The sequence below is a fragment of the Chiloscyllium punctatum genome, chromosome 24 (genome assembly GCF_047496795.1).
Source record: "Chiloscyllium punctatum isolate Juve2018m chromosome 24, sChiPun1.3, whole genome shotgun sequence".
Lineage (NCBI taxonomy): Eukaryota > Metazoa > Chordata > Chondrichthyes > Orectolobiformes > Hemiscylliidae > Chiloscyllium > Chiloscyllium punctatum.
The window spans coordinates 43,553,051-43,571,894 of NC_092762.1; the positions used below are offsets into that span (position 1 = coordinate 43,553,051).

General features: G+C 54.1%; 10 non-coding genes across 10 annotated transcripts; all 10 read right to left on the bottom strand.

Moving 5' to 3' along the window:
* Nucleotides 1-1,459: 1,459 nt before the first annotated feature.
* trnak-cuu (transfer RNA lysine (anticodon CUU)) lies at nucleotides 1,460-1,532 on the bottom strand. Its single transcript has one exon. It is a non-coding gene; the product is annotated as a tRNA-Lys (tRNA).
* Nucleotides 1,533-3,207: 1,675 nt separating this feature from the next.
* Nucleotides 3,208-3,280, bottom strand: trnak-cuu (transfer RNA lysine (anticodon CUU)). Its single transcript has one exon. It is a non-coding gene; the product is annotated as a tRNA-Lys (tRNA).
* A 1,675-nt stretch (nucleotides 3,281-4,955) lies between these two features.
* trnak-cuu (transfer RNA lysine (anticodon CUU)) lies at nucleotides 4,956-5,028 on the bottom strand. The gene has a single exon. It is a non-coding gene; the product is annotated as a tRNA-Lys (tRNA).
* Nucleotides 5,029-6,703: 1,675 nt separating this feature from the next.
* On the bottom strand, nucleotides 6,704-6,776 carry trnae-cuc (transfer RNA glutamic acid (anticodon CUC)). The gene has a single exon. It is a non-coding gene; the product is annotated as a tRNA-Glu (tRNA).
* A 1,675-nt stretch (nucleotides 6,777-8,451) lies between these two features.
* On the bottom strand, nucleotides 8,452-8,524 carry trnak-cuu (transfer RNA lysine (anticodon CUU)). Its single transcript has one exon. It is a non-coding gene; the product is annotated as a tRNA-Lys (tRNA).
* A 1,675-nt stretch (nucleotides 8,525-10,199) lies between these two features.
* trnak-cuu (transfer RNA lysine (anticodon CUU)) lies at nucleotides 10,200-10,272 on the bottom strand. Its single transcript has one exon. It is a non-coding gene; the product is annotated as a tRNA-Lys (tRNA).
* A 1,675-nt stretch (nucleotides 10,273-11,947) lies between these two features.
* Nucleotides 11,948-12,020, bottom strand: trnak-cuu (transfer RNA lysine (anticodon CUU)). Its single transcript has one exon. It is a non-coding gene; the product is annotated as a tRNA-Lys (tRNA).
* A 1,675-nt stretch (nucleotides 12,021-13,695) lies between these two features.
* Nucleotides 13,696-13,768, bottom strand: trnak-cuu (transfer RNA lysine (anticodon CUU)). The gene has a single exon. It is a non-coding gene; the product is annotated as a tRNA-Lys (tRNA).
* A 1,675-nt stretch (nucleotides 13,769-15,443) lies between these two features.
* Nucleotides 15,444-15,516, bottom strand: trnak-cuu (transfer RNA lysine (anticodon CUU)). Its single transcript has one exon. It is a non-coding gene; the product is annotated as a tRNA-Lys (tRNA).
* Nucleotides 15,517-17,191: 1,675 nt separating this feature from the next.
* trnak-cuu (transfer RNA lysine (anticodon CUU)) lies at nucleotides 17,192-17,264 on the bottom strand. The gene has a single exon. It is a non-coding gene; the product is annotated as a tRNA-Lys (tRNA).
* Nucleotides 17,265-18,844: the final 1,580 nt, after the last annotated feature.

Here is an 18,844-nt window from a genome sequence, read left to right on the forward strand (position 1 = left end):
CTCAACACACACCTCTGGCACCGTCAAAACCATCAGCAAGCTTACAACACAGCAGCGCCAAAGTAAGAACGGTGCTCATGAGACGGCTTCATCATCAACAAGAACAAAACAAGAACACAAAATGCTGGAGAAGCGCATCGGTTCTGTCGGTATTTGTGAGCGATTAGTTTTGCTTCGCCATCGATTTATGGGTCTGTTTCTGAGAAGTGAATCGAATTGGAAGAGCGTGGCAGGAGGACCTTCGGCCCGTCCAGTCCACAGCGCTCCATTCTCTTCCTGCAAAGCAACTTTTCCCATGGCTAATCCAGCGAGCCGACACATCCGTGTGATGCTGTGGGCAATTTGGCGTGGGCGAACTAGCTAACAAGTCCACCTTTCATCTTTGGTCGCTGGGAGGAACCCGGAGTAAACACACGGAGAACGTGCAAACTCCACGTTGACAGTCGCCCAAGGGTGGAATCCAATCGACTCGCCAGTATTGAGAAGAAGTGCCACCCTCAGCAACCGACAACACTCATTCACCACAGACAGGTAAATGTTCGCCGGCAATTTCTGTTAGCCCTCATCACCGTGACAACGAGTCGACTTCAAGTCTCTCCCCATCACAGCATCACCGCACCTCGTAAAACACCACAGCACGCACGCAATTCGACACCGGTCCGTCACTTTGCGCACACTTCAGCCCCTCATCATCAACCCTCCAACACCACGCACAGTCCCTACCCCCAGCATCCACTCTCCGCTCGACACAATCCACCGCACCACAAGCCGCAGACACCGACACTCCCACACGCACTGCCACGTCGCCATCAGCTCCAAACCAAGGAAGGTGTGCATGAAGGTTCCGTTTGACGTGTCTGAGTTGATTTGAAAAAAAGCAGACCATCGATGAGAGCAGTCTCCATAAATCGAAGCTTCAGTACCTGCAAATATAATCAGGATTTCACTGCTGCCTCCCAGCGCCACGGACCCTTGTCGGATTCGAGTCTCGGGCGACTCCCTGTGTGGAGTTTGCACATTCTCCCCGTGTCTGCGTGGATTTCGTCCGACGGATCCGGTTTCCTCCCACAGTCCAAAGGAGTGCAGCGCAGGTGTTTTGGCCATGCTAAATTGCCCCTTGTTTTCAGGCATGTGCAGGTTCGGTGCAAATACAGAGTCACGAGGTGTGGGTTTAGGTGTGTGGGGGACACTCTTGGGAGAGTCGGTAGCCTGTTTCCACAGTCGAGGGATTCTATGCTAATTTCTGATTTCGCGCATTTCGAGGACCTTAAAGAGATCAATTCAAACAGAAGCCACGCGTTCCGCGAGTATGGTAGCAACTGCGACAGTTCGGAAATGCAGGCAAAACCGCCCTGTGCTTGCTTCCCACCGCTACAATGTGAAGGCCATTGAGTCTGATTTGCGAGCACTGCACTGCGCCTTCGCTGTTGTCTCGTGGCAGTGCAATTTAAAAACGACCCGCCCGAGCAGGGACTTGAACCCTGGACCCTCAGATTAAGTGTCTGATGCTCTACCGACTGAGCTACCCGGGCTGGCGGCAGGCCGCCTGCCCGGCTACGGCTTTCCCTGCCTGGGCTGGAAAAGACGTTCGCGCTTCACACTCTCGCGCAGCCATTCTGACACAATCCACACAATTCAGTCGGAAAGACTGGCAGCCCCGACTGTGCAGGGCCGATTCCAAGCCGCCGTCTCTCTTCGTCACCCCCACTCCATTGCCGCACCGTCCTCTCTCTACTGTAACAACCCTCCTCAACACACACCTCTGGCACCGTCAAAACCATCAGCAAGCTTACAACACAGCAGCGCCAAAGTAAGAACGGTGCTCATGAGACGGCTTCATCATCAACAAGAACAAAACAAGAACACAAAATGCTGGAGAAGCGCATCGGTTCTGTCGGTATTTGTGAGCGATTAGTTTTGCTTCGCCATCGATTTATGGGTCTGTTTCTGAGAAGTGAATCGAATTGGAAGAGCGTGGCAGGAGGACCTTCGGCCCGTCCAGTCCACAGCGCTCCATTCTCTTCCTGCAAAGCAACTTTTCCCATGGCTAATCCAGCGAGCCGACACATCCGTGTGATGCTGTGGGCAATTTGGCGTGGGCGAACTAGCTAACAAGTCCACCTTTCATCTTTGGTCGCTGGGAGGAACCCGGAGTAAACACACGGAGAACGTGCAAACTCCACGTTGACAGTCGCCCAAGGGTGGAATCCAATCGACTCGCCAGTATTGAGAAGAAGTGCCACCCTCAGCAACCGACAACACTCATTCACCACAGACAGGTAAATGTTCGCCGGCAATTTCTGTTAGCCCTCATCACCGTGACAACGAGTCGACTTCAAGTCTCTCCCCATCACAGCATCACCGCACCTCGTAAAACACCACAGCACGCACGCAATTCGACACCGGTCCGTCACCTTGCGCACACTTCAGCCCCTCATCGTCAACCCTCCAACACCACGCACAGTCTCTACCCCCAGCATCCACTCTCCGCTCGACACAATCCACCGCACCACAAGCCGCAGACACCGACACTCCCACACGCACTGCCACGTCGCCATCAGCTCCAAACCAAGGAAGGTGTGCATGAAGGTTCCGTTTGACGTGTCTGAGTTGATTTGAAAAAAAGCAGACCATCGATGAGAGCAGTCTCCATAAATCGAAGCTTCAGTACCTGCAAATATAATCAGGATTTCACTGCTGCCTCCCAGCGCCACGGACCCTTGTCGGATTCGAGTCTCGGGCGACTCCCTGTGTGGAGTTTGCACATTCTCCCCGTGTCTGCGTGGATTTCGTCCGACGGATCCGGTTTCCTCCCACAGTCCAAAGGAGTGCAGCGCAGGTGTTTTGGCCATGCTAAATTGCCCCTTGTTTTCAGGCATGTGCAGGTTCGGTGCAAATACAGAGTCACGAGGTGGGGGTTTAGGTGTGTGGGGGACACTCTTGGGAGAGTCGGTAGCCTGTTTCCACAGTCGAGGGATTCTATGCTAATTTCTGATTTCGCGCATTTCGAGGACCTTAAAGAGATCAATTCAAACAGAAGCCACGCGTTCCGCGAGTATGGTAGCAACTGCGACAGTTCGGAAATGCAGGCAAAACCGCCCTGTGCTTGCTTCCCACCGCGACAATGTGAAGGCCATTGAGTCTGATTTGCGAGCACTGCACTGCGCCTTCGCTGTTGTCCCGTGGCAGTGCAATTTAAAAGCGACCCGCCCGAGCAGGGACTTGAACCCTGGACCCTCAGATTAAGAGTCTGATGCTCTACCGACTGAGCTACCCGGGCTGGTGGCAGGCCGCCTGCCCGGCTACGGCTTTCCCTGCCTGGGCTGGAAAAGACGTTCGCGCTTCACACTCTCGCGCAGCCATTCTGACACAATCCACACAATTCAGTCGGAAAGACTGGCAGCCCCGACTGTGCAGGGCCGATTCCAAGCCGCCGTCTCTCTTCGTCACCCCCACTCCATTGCCGCACCGTCCTCTCTCTACTGTAACAACCCTCCTCAACACACACCTCTGGCACCGTCAAAACCATCAGCAAGCTTACAACACAGCAGCGCCAAAGTAAGAACGGTGCTCATGAGACGGCTTCATCATCAACAAGAACAAAACAAGAACACAAAATGCTGGAGAAGCGCATCGGTTCTGTCGGTATTTGTGAGCGATTAGTTTTGCTTCGCCATCGATTTATGGGTCTGTTTCTGAGAAGTGAATCGAATTGGAAGAGCGTGGCAGGAGGACCTTCGGCCCGTCCAGTCCACAGCGCTCCATTCTCTTCCTGCAAAGCAACTTTTCCCATGGCTAATCCAGCGAGCCGACACATCCGTGTGATGCTGTGGGCAATTTGGCGTGGGCGAACTAGCTAACAAGTCCACCTTTCATCTTTGGTCGCTGGGAGGAACCCGGAGTAAACACACGGAGAACGTGCAAACTCCACGTTGACAGTCGCCCAAGGGTGGAATCCAATCGACTCGCCAGTATTGAGAAGAAGTGCCACCCTCAGCAACCGACAACACTCATTCACCACAGACAGGTAAATGTTCGCCGGCAATTTCTGTTAGCCCTCATCACCGTGACAACGAGTCGACTTCAAGTCTCTCCCCATCACAGCATCACCGCACCTCGTAAAACACCACAGCACGCACGCAATTCGACACCGGTCCGTCACTTTGCGCACACTTCAGCCCCTCATCATCAACCCTCCAACACCACGCACAGTCCCTACCCCCAGCATCCACTCTCCGCTCGACACAATCCACCGCACCACAAGCCGCAGACACCGACACTCCCACACGCAATGCCACGTCGCCATCAGCTCCAAACCAAGGAAGGTGTGCATGAAGGTTCCGTTTGACGTGTCTGAGTTGATTTGAAAAAAAGCAGACCATCGATGAGAGCAGTCTCCATAAATCCAAGCTTCAGTACCTGCAAATATAATCAGGATTTCACTGCTGCCTCCCAGCGCCACGGACCCTTGTCGGATTCGAGTCTCGGGCGACTCCCTGTGTGGAGTTTGCACATTCTCCCCGTGTCTGCGTGGATTTCGTCCGACGGATCCGGTTTCCTCCCACAGTCCAAAGGAGTGCAGCGCAGGTGTTTTGGCCATGCTAAATTGCCCCTTGTTTTCAGGCATGTGCAGGTTCGGTGCAAATACAGAGTCACGAGGTGGGGGTTTAGGTGTGTGGGGGACACTCTTGGGAGAGTCGGTAGCCTGTTTCCACAGTCGAGGGATTCTATGCTAATTTCTGATTTCGCGCATTTCGAGGACCTTAAAGAGATCAATTCAAACAGAAGCCACGCGTTCCGCGAGTATGGTAGCAACTGCGACAGTTCGGAAATGCAGGCAAAACCGCCCTGTGCTTGCTTCCCACCGCTACAATGTGAAGGCCATTGAGTCTGATTTGCGAGCACTGCACTGCGCCTTCGCTGTTGTCCCGTGGCAGTGCAATTTAAAAGCGACCCGCCCGAGCAGGGACTTGAACCCTGGACCCTCAGATTAAGAGTCTGATGCTCTACCGACTGAGCTACCCGGGCTGGTGGCAGGCCGCCGGCCCGGCTACGGCTTTCCCTGCCTGGGCTGGAAAAGACGTTCGCGCTTCACACTCTCGCGCAGCCATTCTGACACAATCCACACAATTCAGTCGGAAAGACTGGCAGCCCCGACTGTGCAGGGCCGATTCCAAGCCGCCGTCTCTCTTCGTCACCCCCACTCCATTGCCGCACCGTCCTCTCTCTACTGTAACAACCCTCCTCAACACACACCTCTGGCACCGTCAAAACCATCAGCAAGCTTACAACACAGCAGCGCCAAAGTAAGAACGGTGCTCATGAGACGGCTTCATCATCAACAAGAACAAAACAAGAACACAAAATGCTGGAGAAGCGCATCGGTTCTGTCGGTATTTGTGAGCGATTAGTTTTGCTTCGCCATCGATTTATGGGTCTGTTTCTGAGAAGTGAATCGAATTGGAAGAGCGTGGCAGGAGGCCCTTCGGCCCGTCCAGTCCACAGCGCTCCATTCTCTTCCTGCAAAGCAACTTTTCCCATGGCTAATCCAGCGAGCCGACACATCCGTGTGATGCTGTGGGCAATTTGGCGTGGGCGAACTAGCTAACAAGTCCACCTTTCATCTTTGGTCGCTGGGAGGAACCCGGAGTAAACACACGGAGAACGTGCAAACTCCACGTTGACAGTCGCCCAAGGGTGGAATCCAATCGACTCGCCAGTATTGAGAAGAAGTGCCACCCTCAGCAACCGACAACACTCATTCACCACAGACAGGTAAATGTTCGCCGGCAATTTCTGTTAGCCCTCATCACCGTGACAACGAGTCGACTTCAAGTCTCTCCCCATCACAGCATCACCGCACCTCGTAAAACACCACAGCACGCACGCAATTCGACACCGGTCCGTCACCTTGCGCACACTTCAGCCCCTCATCATCAACCCTCCAACACCACGCACAGTCCCTACCCCCAGCATCCACTCTCCGCTCGACACAATCCACCGCACCACAAGCCGCAGACACCGACACTCCCACACGCACTGCCACGTCGCCATCAGCTCCAAACCAAGGAAGGTGTGCATGAAGGTTCCGTTTGACGTGTCTGAGTTGATTTGAAAAAAAGCAGACCATCGATGAGAGCAGTCTCCATAAATCGAAGCTTCAGTACCTGCAAATATAATCAGGATTTCACTGCTGCCTCCCAGCGCCACGGACCCTTGTCGGATTCGAGTCTCGGGCGACTCCCTGTGTGGAGTTTGCACATTCTCCCCGTGTCTGCGTGGATTTCGTCCGACGGATCCGGTTTCCTCCCACAGTCCAAAGGAGTGCAGCGCAGGTGTTTTGGCCATGCTAAATTGCCCCTTGTTTTCAGGCATGTGCAGGTTCGGTGCAAATACAGTGTCACGAGGTGGGGGTTTAGGTGTGTGGGGGACACTCTTGGGAGAGTCGGTAGCCTGTTTCCACAGTCGACGGATTCTATGCTAATTTCTGATTTCGCGCATTTCGAGGACCTTAAAGAGATCAATTCAAACAGAAGCCACGCGTTCCGCGAGTATGGTAGCAACTGCGACAGTTCGGAAATGCAGGCAAAACCGCCCTGTGCTTGCTTCCCACCGCTACAATGTGAAGGCCATTGAGTCTGATTTGCGAGCACTGCACTGCGCCTTCGCTGTTGTCTCGTGGCAGTGCAATTTAAAAGCGACCCGCCCGAGCAGGGACTTGAACCCTGGACCCTCAGATTGAGAGTCTGATGCTCTACCGACTGAGCTACCCGGGCTGGTGGCAGGCCGCCTGCCCGGCTACGGCTTTCCCTGCCTGGGCTGGAAAAGACGTTCGCGCTTCACACTCTCGCGCAGCCATTCTGACACAATCCACACAATTCAGTCGGAAAGACTGGCAGCCCCGACTGTGCAGGGCCGATTCCAAGCCGCCGTCTCTCTTCGTCACCCCCACTCCATTGCCGCACCGTCCTCTCTCTACTGTAACAACCCTCCTCAACACACACCTCTGGCACCGTCAAAACCATCAGCAAGCTTACAACACAGCAGCGCCAAAGTAAGAACGGTGCTCATGAGACGGCTTCATCATCAACAAGAACAAAACAAGAACACAAAATGCTGGAGAAGCGCATCGGTTCTGTCGGTATTTGTGAGCGATTAGTTTTGCTTCGCCATCGATTTATGGGTCTGTTTCTGAGAAGTGAATCGAATTGGAAGAGCGTGGCAGGAGGCCCTTCGGCCCGTCCAGTCCACAGCGCTCCATTCTCTTCCTGCAAAGCAACTTTTCCCATGGCTAATCCAGCGAGCCGACACATCCGTGTGATGCTGTGGGCAATTTGGCGTGGGCGAACTAGCTAACAAGTCCACCTTTCATCTTTGGTCGCTGGGAGGAACCCGGAGTAAACACACGGAGAACGTGCAAACTCCACGTTGACAGTCGCCCAAGGGTGGAATCCAATCGACTCGCCAGTATTGAGAAGAAGTGCCACCCTCAGCAACCGACAACACTCATTCACCACAGACAGGTAAATGTTCGCCGGCAATTTCTGTTAGCCCTCATCACCGTGACAACGAGTCGACTTCAAGTCTCTCCCCATCACAGCATCACCGCACCTCGTAAAACACCACAGCACGCACGCAATTCGACACCGGTCCGTCACTTTGCGCACACTTCAGCCCCTCATCATCAACCCTCCAACACCACGCACAGTCCCTACCCCCAGCATCCACTCTCCGCTCGACACAATCCACCGCACCACAAGCCGCAGACACCGACACTCCCACACGCACTGCCACGTCGCCATCAGCTCCAAACCAAGGAAGGTGTGCATGAAGGTTCCGTTTGACGTGTCTGAGTTGATTTGAAAAAAAGCAGACCATCGATGAGAGCAGTCTCCATAAATCGAAGCTTCAGTACCTGCAAATATAATCAGGATTTCACTGCTGCCTCCCAGCGCCACGGACCCTTGTCGGATTCGAGTCTCGGGCGACTCCCTGTGTGGAGTTTGCACATTCTCCCCGTGTCTGCGTGGATTTCGTCCGACGGATCCGGTTTCCTCCCACAGTCCAAAGGAGTGCAGCGCAGGTGTTTTGGCCATGCTAAATTGCCCCTTGTTTTCAGGCATGTGCAGGTTCGGTGCAAATACAGAGTCACGAGGTGTGGGTTTAGGTGTGTGGGGGACACTCTTGGGAGAGTCGGTAGCCTGTTTCCACAGTCGAGGGATTCTATGCTAATTTCTGATTTCGCGCATTTCGATGACCTTAAAGAGATCAATTCAAACAGAAGCCACGCGTTCCGCGAGTATGGTAGCAACTGCGACAGTTCGGAAATGCAGGCAAAACCGCCCTGTGCTTGCTTCCCACCGCTACAATGTGAAGGCCATTGAGTCTGATTTGCGAGCACTGCACTGCGCCTTCGCTGTTGTCTCGTGGCAGTGCAATTTAAAAACGACCCGCCCGAGCAGGGACTTGAACCCTGGACCCTCAGATTAAGAGTCTGATGCTCTACCGACTGAGCTACCCGGGCTGGTGGCAGGCCGCCTGCCCGGCTACGGCTTTCCCTGCCTGGGCTGGAAAAGACGTTCGCGCTTCACACTCTCGCGCAGCCATTCTGACACAATCCACACAATTCAGTCGGAAAGACTGGCAGCCCCGACTGTGCAGGGCCGATTCCAAGCCGCCGTCTCTCTTCGTCACCCCCACTCCATTGCCGCACCGTCCTCTCTCTACTGTAACAACCCTCCTCAACACACACCTCTGGCACCGTCAAAACCATCAGCAAGCTTACAACACAGCAGCGCCAAAGTAAGAACGGTGCTCATGAGACGGCTTCATCATCAACAAGAACAAAACAAGAACACAAAATGCTGGAGAAGCGCATCGGTTCTGTCGGTATTTGTGAGCGATTAGTTTTGCTTCGCCATCGATTTATGGGTCTGTTTCTGAGAAGTGAATCGAATTGGAAGAGCGTGGCAGGAGGCCCTTCGGCCCGTCCAGTCCACAGCGCTCCATTCTCTTCCTGCAAAGCAACTTTTCCCATGGCTAATCCAGCGAGCCGACACATCCGTGTGATGCTGTGGGCAATTTGGCGTGGGCGAACTAGCTAACAAGTCCACCTTTCATCTTTGGTCGCTGGGAGGAACCCGGAGTAAACACACGGAGAACGTGCAAACTCCACGTTGACAGTCGCCCAAGGGTGGAATCCAATCGACTCGCCAGTATTGAGAAGAAGTGCCACCCTCAGCAACCGACAACACTCATTCACCACAGACAGGTAAATGTTCGCCGGCAATTTCTGTTAGCCCTCATCACCGTGACAACGAGTCGACTTCAAGTCTCTCCCCATCACAGCATCACCGCACCTCGTAAAACACCACAGCACGCACGCAATTCGACACCGGTCCGTCACTTTGCGCACACTTCAGCCCCTCATCATCAACCCTCCAACACCACGCACAGTCCCTACCCCCAGCATCCACTCTCCGCTCGACACAATCCACCGCACCACAAGCCGCAGACACCGACACTCCCACACGCACTGCCACGTCGCCATCAGCTCCAAACCAAGGAAGGTGTGCATGAAGGTTCCGTTTGACGTGTCTGAGTTGATTTGAAAAAAAGCAGACCATCGATGAGAGCAGTCTCCATAAATCGAAGCTTCAGTACCTGCAAATATAATCAGGATTTCACTGCTGCCTCCCAGCGCCACGGACCCTTGTCGGATTCGAGTCTCGGGCGACTCCCTGTGTGGAGTTTGCACATTCTCCCCGTGTCTGCGTGGATTTCGTCCGACGGATCCGGTTTCCTCCCACAGTCCAAAGGAGTGCAGCGCAGGTGTTTTGGCCATGCTAAATTGCCCCTTGTTTTCAGGCATGTGCAGGTTCGGTGCAAATACAGAGTCACGAGGTGTGGGTTTAGGTGTGTGGGGGACACTCTTGGGAGAGTCGGTAGCCTGTTTCCACAGTCGAGGGATTCTATGCTAATTTCTGATTTCGCGCATTTCGATGACCTTAAAGAGATCAATTCAAACAGAAGCCACGCGTTCCGCGAGTATGGTAGCAACTGCGACAGTTCGGAAATGCAGGCAAAACCGCCCTGTGCTTGCTTCCCACCGCGACAATGTGAAGGCCATTGAGTCTGATTTGCGAGCACTGCACTGCGCCTTCGCTGTTGTCTCGTGGCAGTGCAATTTAAAAACGACCCGCCCGAGCAGGGACTTGAACCCTGGACCCTCAGATTAAGAGTCTGATGCTCTACCGACTGAGCTACCCGGGCTGGCGGCAGGCCGCCTGCCCGGCTACGGCTTTCCCTGCCTGGGCTGGAAAAGACGTTCGCGCTTCACACTCTCGCGCAGCCATTCTGACACAATCCACACAATTCAGTCGGAAAGACTGGCAGCCCCGACTGTGCAGGGCCGATTCCAAGCCGCCGTCTCTCTTCGTCACCCCCACTCCATTGCCGCACCGTCCTCTCTCTACTGTAACAACCCTCCTCAACACACACCTCTGGCACCGTCAAAACCATCAGCAAGCTTACAACACAGCAGCGCCAAAGTAAGAACGGTGCTCATGAGACGGCTTCATCATCAACAAGAACAAAACAAGAACACAAAATGCTGGAGAAGCGCATCGGTTCTGTCGGTATTTGTGAGCGATTAGTTTTGCTTCGCCATCGATTTATGGGTCTTTTTCTGAGAAGTGAATCGAATTGGAAGAGCGTGGCAGGAGGCCCTTCGGCCCGTCCAGTCCACAGCGCTCCATTCTCTTCCTGCAAAGCAACTTTTCCCATGGCTAATCCAGCGAGCCGACACATCCGTGTGATGCTGTGGGCAATTTGGCGTGGGCGAACTAGCTAACAAGTCCACCTTTCATCTTTGGTCGCTGGGAGGAACCCGGAGTAAACACACGGAGAACGTGCAAACTCCACGTTGACAGTCGCCCAAGGGTGGAATCCAATCGACTCGCCAGTATTGAGAAGAAGTGCCACCCTCAGCAACCGACAACACTCATTCACCACAGACAGGTAAATGTTCGCCGGCAATTTCTGTTAGCCCTCATCACCGTGACAACGAGTCGACTTCAAGTCTCTCCCCATCACAGCATCACCGCACCTCGTAAAACACCACAGCACGCACGCAATTCGACACCGGTCCGTCACTTTGCGCACACTTCAGCCCCTCATCATCAACCCTCCAACACCACGCACAGTCCCTACCCCCAGCATCCACTCTCCGCTCGACACAATCCACCGCACCACAAGCCGCAGACACCGACACTCCCACACGCACTGCCACGTCGCCATCAGCTCCAAACCAAGGAAGGTGTGCATGAAGGTTCCGTTTGACGTGTCTGAGTTGATTTGAAAAAAAGCAGACCATCGATGAGAGCAGTCTCCATAAATCGAAGCTTCAGTACCTGCAAATATAATCAGGATTTCACTGCTGCCTCCCAGCGCCACGGACCCTTGTCGGATTCGAGTCTCGGGCGACTCCCTGTGTGGAGTTTGCACATTCTCCCCGTGTCTGCGTGGATTTCGTCCGACGGATCCGGTTTCCTCCCACAGTCCAAAGGAGTGCAGCGCAGGTGTTTTGGCCATGCTAAATTGCCCCTTGTTTTCAGGCATGTGCAGGTTCGGTGCAAATACAGAGTCACGAGGTGGGGGTTTAGGTGTGTGGGGGACACTCTTGGGAGAGTCGGTAGCCTGCTTCCACAGTCGAGGGATTCTATGCTAATTTCTGATTTCGCGCATTTCGAGGACCTTAAAGAGATCAATTCAAACAGAAGCCACGCGTTCCGCGAGTATGGTAGCAACTGCGACAGTTCGGAAATGCAGGCAAAACCGCCCTGTGCTTGCTTCCCACCGCTACAATGTGAAGGCCATTGAGTCTGATTTGCGAGCACTGCACTGCGCCTTCGCTGTTGTCCCGTGGCAGTGCAATTTAAAAGCGACCCGCCCGAGCAGGGACTTGAACCCTGGACCCTCAGATTAAGAGTCTGATGCTCTACCGACTGAGCTACCCGGGCTGGTGGCAGGCTGCCTGCCCGGCTACGGCTTTCCCTGCCTGGGCTGGAAAAGACGTTCGCGCTTCACACTCTCGCGCAGCCATTCTGACACAATCCACACAATTCAGTCGGAAAGACTGGCAGCCCCGACTGTGCAGGGCCGATTCCAAGCCGCCGTCTCTCTTCGTCACCCCCACTCCATTGCCGCACCGTCCTCTCTCTACTGTAACAACCCTCCTCAACACACACCTCTGGCACCGTCAAAACCATCAGCAAGCTTACAACACAGCAGCGCCAAAGTAAGAACGGTGCTCATGAGACGGCTTCATCATCAACAAGAACAAAACAAGAACACAAAATGCTGGAGAAGCGCATCGGTTCTGTCGGTATTTGTGAGCGATTAGTTTTGCTTCGCCATCGATTTATGGGTCTGTTTCTGAGAAGTGAATCGAATTGGAAGAGCGTGGCAGGAGGCCCTTCGGCCCGTCCAGTCCACAGCGCTCCATTCTCTTCCTGCAAAGCAACTTTTCCCATGGCTAATCCAGCGAGCCGACACATCCGTGTGATGCTGTGGGCAATTTGGCGTGGGCGAACTAGCTAACAAGTCCACCTTTCATCTTTGGTCGCTGGGAGGAACCCGGAGTAAACACACGGAGAACGTGCAAACTCCACGTTGACAGTCGCCCAAGGGTGGAATCCAATCGACTCGCCAGTATTGAGAAGAAGTGCCACCCTCAGCAACCGACAACACTCATTCACCACAGACAGGTAAATGTTCGCCGGCAATTTCTGTTAGCCCTCATCACCGTGACAACGAGTCGACTTCAAGTCTCTCCCCATCACAGCATCACCGCACCTCGTAAAACACCACAGCACGCACGCAATTCGACACCGGTCCGTCACCTTGCGCACACTTCAGCCCCTCATCATCAACCCTCCAACACCACGCACAGTCCCTACCCCCAGCATCCACTCTCCGCTCGACACAATCCACCGCACCACAAGCCGCAGACACCGACACTCCCACACGCACTGCCACGTCGCCATCAGCTCCAAACCAAGGAAGGTGTGCATGAAGGTTCCGTTTGACGTGTCTGAGTTGATTTGAAAAAAAGCAGACCATCGATGAGAGCAGTCTCCATAAATCGAAGCTTCAGTACCTGCAAATATAATCAGGACTTCACTGCTGCCTCCCAGCGCCACGGACCCTTGTCGGATTCGAGTCTCGGGCGACTCCCTGTGTGGAGTTTGCACATTCTCCCCGTGTCTGCGTGGATTTCGTCCGACGGATCCGGTTTCCTCCCACAGTCCAAAGGAGTGCAGCGCAGGTGTTTTGGCCATGCTAAATTGCCCCTTGTTTTCAGGCATGTGCAGGTTCGGTGCAAATACAGAGTCACGAGGTGGGGGTTTAGGTGTGTGGGGGACACTCTTGGGAGAGTCGGTAGCCTGTTTCCACAGTCGAGGGATTCTATGCTAATTTCTGATTTCGCGCATTTCGAGGACCTTAAAGAGATCAATTCAAACAGAAGCCACGCGTTCCGCGAGTATGGTAGCAACTGCGACAGTTCGGAAATGCAGGCAAAACCGCCCTGTGCTTGCTTCCCACCGCTACAATGTGAAGGCCATTGAGTCTGATTTGCGAGCACTGCACTGCGCCTTCGCTGTTGTCCCGTGGCAGTGCAATTTAAAAGCGACCCGCCCGAGCAGGGACTTGAACCCTGGACCCTCAGATTAAGAGTCTGATGCTCTACCGACTGAGCTACCCGGGCTGGTGGCAGGCCGCCTGCCCGGCTACGGCTTTCCCTGCCTGGGCTGGAAAAGACGTTCGCGCTTCACACTCTCGCGCAGCCATTCTGACACAATCCACACAATTCAGTCGGAAAGACTGGCAGCCCCGACTGTGCAGGGCCGATTCCAAGCCGCCGTCTCTCTTCGTCACCCCCACTCCATTGCCGCACCGTCCTCTCTCTACTGTAACAACCCTCCTCAACACACACCTCTGGCACCGTCAAAACCATCAGCAAGCTTACAACACAGCAGCGCCAAAGTAAGAACGGTGCTCATGAGACGGCTTCATCATCAACAAGAACAAAACAAGAACACAAAATGCTGGAGAAGCGCATCGGTTCTGTCGGTATTTGTGAGCGATTAGTTTTGCTTCGCCATCGATTTATGGGTCTTTTTCTGAGAAGTGAATCGAATTGGAAGAGCGTGGCAGGAGGCCCTTCGGCCCGTCCAGTCCACAGCGCTCCATTCTCTTCCTGCAAAGCAACTTTTCCCATGGCTAATCCAGCGAGCCGACACATCCGTGTGATGCTGTGGGCAATTTGGCGTGGGCGAACTAGCTAACAAGTCCACCTTTCATCTTTGGTCGCTGGGAGGAACCCGGAGTAAACACACGGAGAACGTGCAAACTCCACGTTGACAGTCGCCCAAGGGTGGAATCCAATCGACTCGCCAGTATTGAGAAGAAGTGCCACCCTCAGCAACCGACAACACTCATTCACCACAGACAGGTAAATGTTCGCCGGCAATTTCTGTTAGCCCTCATCACCGTGACAACGAGTCGACTTCAAGTCTCTCCCCATCACAGCATCACCGCACCTCGTAAAACACCACAGCACGCACGCAATTCGACACCGGTCCGTCACTTTGCGCACACTTCAGCCCCTCATCATCAACCCTCCAACACCACGCACAGTCCCTACCCCCAGCATCCACTCTCCGCTCGACACAATCCACCGCACCACAAGCCGCAGACACCGACACTCCCACACGCACTGCCACGTCGCCATCAGCTCCAAACCAAGGAAGGTGTGCATGAAGGTTCCGTTTGACGTGTCTGAGTTGATTTGAAAAAAAGCAGACCATCGATGAGAGCAGTCTCCATAAATCGAAGCTTCAGTACCTGCAAATATAATCAGGATTTCACTGCTGCCTCCCAGCGCCACGGACCCTTGTCGGATTCGAGTCTCGGGCGACTGCCTGTGTGGAGTTTGCACATTCTCCCCGTGTCTGCGTGGATTTCGTCCGACGGATCCGGTTTCCTCCCACAGTCCAAAGGAGTGCAGCGCAGGTGTTTTGGCCATGCTAAATTGCCCCTTGTTTTCAGGCATGTGCAGGTTCGGTGCAAATACAGAGTCACGAGGTGGGGGTTTAGGTGTGTGGGGGACACTCTTGGGAGAGTCGGTAGCCTGTTTCCACAGTCGAGGGATTCTATGCTAATTTCTGATTTCGCGCATTTCGAGGACCTTAAAGAGATCAATTCAAACAGAAGCCACGCGTTCCGCGAGTATGGTAGCAACTGCGACAGTTCGGAAATGCAGGCAAAACCGCCCTGTGCTTGCTTCCCACCGCTACAATGTGAAGGCCATTGAGTCTGATTTGCGAGCACTGCACTGCGCCTTCGCTGTTGTCCCGTGGCAGTGCAATTTAAAAGCGACCCGCCCGAGCAGGGACTTGAACCCTGGACCCTCAGATTAAGAGTCTGATGCTCTACCGACTGAGCTACCCGGGCTCGTGGCCGGCCGCCTGCCCGGCTACGGCTTTCCCTGCCTGGGCTGGAAAAGACGTTCGCGCTTCACACTCTCGCGCAGCCATTCTGACACAATCCACACAATTCAGTCGGAAAGACTGGCAGCCCCGACTGTGCAGGGCCGATTCCAAGCCGCCGTCTCTCTTCGTCACCCCCACTCCATTGCCGCACCGTCCTCTCTCTACTGTAACAACCCTCCTCAACACACACCTCTGGCACCGTCAAAACCATCAGCAAGCTTACAACACAGCAGCGCCAAAGTAAGAACGGTGCTCATGAGACGGCTTCATCATCAACAAGAACAAAACAAGAACACAAAATGCTGGAGAAGCGCATCGGTTCTGTCGGTATTTGTGAGCGATTAGTTTTGCTTCGCCATCGATTTATGGGTCTTTTTCTGAGAAGTGAATCGAATTGGAAGAGCGTGGCAGGAGGCCCTTCGGCCCGTCCAGTCCACAGCGCTCCATTCTCTTCCTGCAAAGCAACTTTTCCCATGGCTAATCCAGCGAGCCGACACATCCGTGTGATGCTGTGGGCAATTTGGCGTGGGCGAACTAGCTAACAAGTCCACCTTTCATCTTTGGTCGCTGGGAGGAACCCGGAGTAAACACACGGAGAACGTGCAAACTCCACGTTGACAGTCGCCCAAGGGTGGAATCCAATCGACTCGCCAGTATTGAGAAGAAGTGCCACCCTCAGCAACCGACAACACTCATTCACCACAGACAGGTAAATGTTCGCCGGCAATTTCTGTTAGCCCTCATCACCGTGACAACGAGTCGACTTCAAGTCTCTCCCCATCACAGCATCACCGCACCTCGTAAAACACCACAGCACGCACGCAATTCGACACCGGTCCGTCACCTTGCGCACACTTCAGCCCCTCATCATCAACCCTCCAACACCACGCACAGTCCCTACCCCCAGCATCCACTCTCCGCTCGACACAATCCACCGCACCACAAGCCGCAGACACCGACACTCCCACACGCACTGCCACGTCGCCATCAGCTCCAAACCAAGGAAGGTGTGCATGAAGGTTCCGTTTGACGTGTCTGAGTTGATTTGAAAAAAAGCAGACCATCGATGAGAGCAGTCTCCATAAATCGAAGCTTCAGTACCTGCAAATATAATCAGGACTTCACTGCTGCCTCCCAGCGCCACGGACCCTTGTCGGATTCGAGTCTCGGGCGACTCCCTGTGTGGAGTTTGCACATTCTCCCCGTGTCTGCGTGGATTTCGTCCGACGGATCCGGTTTCCTCCCACAGTCCAAAGGAGTGCAGCGCAGGTGTTTTGGCCATGCTAAATTGCCCCTTGTTTTCAGGCATGTGCAGGTTCGGTGCAAATACAGAGTCACGAGGTGGGGGTTTAGGTGTGTGGGGGACACTCTTGGGAGAGTCGGTAGCCTGTTTCCACAGTCGAGGGATTCTATGCTAATTTCTGATTTCGCGCATTTCGAGGACCTTAAAGAGATCAATTCAAACAGAAGCCACGCGTTCCGCGAGTATGGTAGCAACTGCGACAGTTCGGAAATGCAGGCAAAACCGCCCTGTGCTTGCTTCCCACCGCTACAATGTGAAGGCCATTGAGTCTGATTTGCGAGCACTGCACTGCGCCTTCGCTGTTGTCTCGTGGCAGTGCAATTTAAAAGCGACCCGCCCGAGCAGGGACTTGAACCCTGGACCCTCAGATTAAGAGTCTGATGCTCTACCGACTGAGCTACCCGGGCTGGCGGCAGGCCGCCTGCCCGGCTACGGCTTTCCCTGCCTGGGCTGGAAAAGACGTTCGCGCTTCACACTCTCGCGCAGCCATTCTGACACAATCCACACAATTCAGTCGGAAAGACTGGCAGCCCCGACTGTGCAGGGCCGATTCCAAGCCGCCGTCTCTCTTCGTCACCCCCACTCCATTGCCGCACCGTCCTCTCTCTACTGTAACAACCCTCCTCAACACACACCTCTGGCACCGTCAAAACCATCAGCAAGCTTACAACACAGCAGCGCCAAAGTAAGAACGGTGCTCATGAGACGGCTTCATCATCAACAAGAACAAAACAAGAACACAAAATGCTGGAGAAGCGCATCGGTTCTGTCGGTATTTGTGAGCGATTAGTTTTGCTTCGCCATCGATTTATGGGTCTGTTTCTGAGAAGTGAATCGAATTGGAAGAGCGTGGCAGGAGGCCCTTCGGCCCGTCCAGTCCACAGCGCTCCATTCTCTTCCTGCAAAGCAACTTTTCCCATGGCTAATCCAGCGAGCCGACACATCCGTGTGATGCTGTGGGCAATTTGGCGTGGGCGAACTAGCTAACAAGTCCACCTTTCATCTTTGGTCGCTGGGAGGAACCCGGAGTAAACACACGGAGAACGTGCAAACTCCACGTTGACAGTCGCCCAAGGGTGGAATCCAATCGACTCGCCAGTATTGAGAAGAAGTGCCACCCTCAGCAACCGACAACACTCATTCACCACAGACAGGTAAATGTTCGCCGGCAATTTCTGTTAGCCCTCATCACCGTGACAACGAGTCGACTTCAAGTCTCTCCCCATCACAGCATCACCGCACCTCGTAAAACACCACAGCACGCACGCAATTCGACACCGGTCCGTCACCTTGCGCACACTTCAGCCCCTCATCATCAACCCTCCAACACCACGCACAGTCCCTACCCCCAGCATCCACTCTCCGCTCGACACAATCCACCGCACCACAAGCCGCAGACACCGACACTCCCACACGCACTACCACGTCGCCATCAGCTCCAAACCAAGGAAGGTGTGCATGAAGGTTCCGTTTGACGTGTCTGAGTTGATTTGAAAAAAAGCAGACCATCGATGAGAGCAGTCTCCATAAATCGAAGCTTCAGTACCTGCAAATATAATCAGGATTTCACTGCTGCCTCCCAGCGCCACGGACCCTTGTCGAATTCGAGTCTCGGGCGACTCCCTGTGTGGAGTTTGCACATTCTCCCCGTGTCTGCGTGGATTTCGTCCGACGGATCCGGTTTCCTCCCACAGTCCAAAGGAGTGCAGCGCAGGTGTTTTGGCCATGCTAAATTGCCCCTTGTTTTCAGGCATGTGCAGGTTCGGTGCAAATACAGAGTCACGAGGTGGGGGTTTAGGTGTGTGGGGGACACTCTTGGGAGAGTCGGTAGCCTGTTTCCACAGTCGAGGGATTCTATGCTAATTTCTGATTTCGCGCATTTCGAGGACCTTAAAGAGATCAATTCAAACAGAAGCCACGCGTTCCGCGAGTATGGTAGCAACTGCGACAGTTCGGAAATGCAGGCAAAACCGCCCTGTGCTTGCTT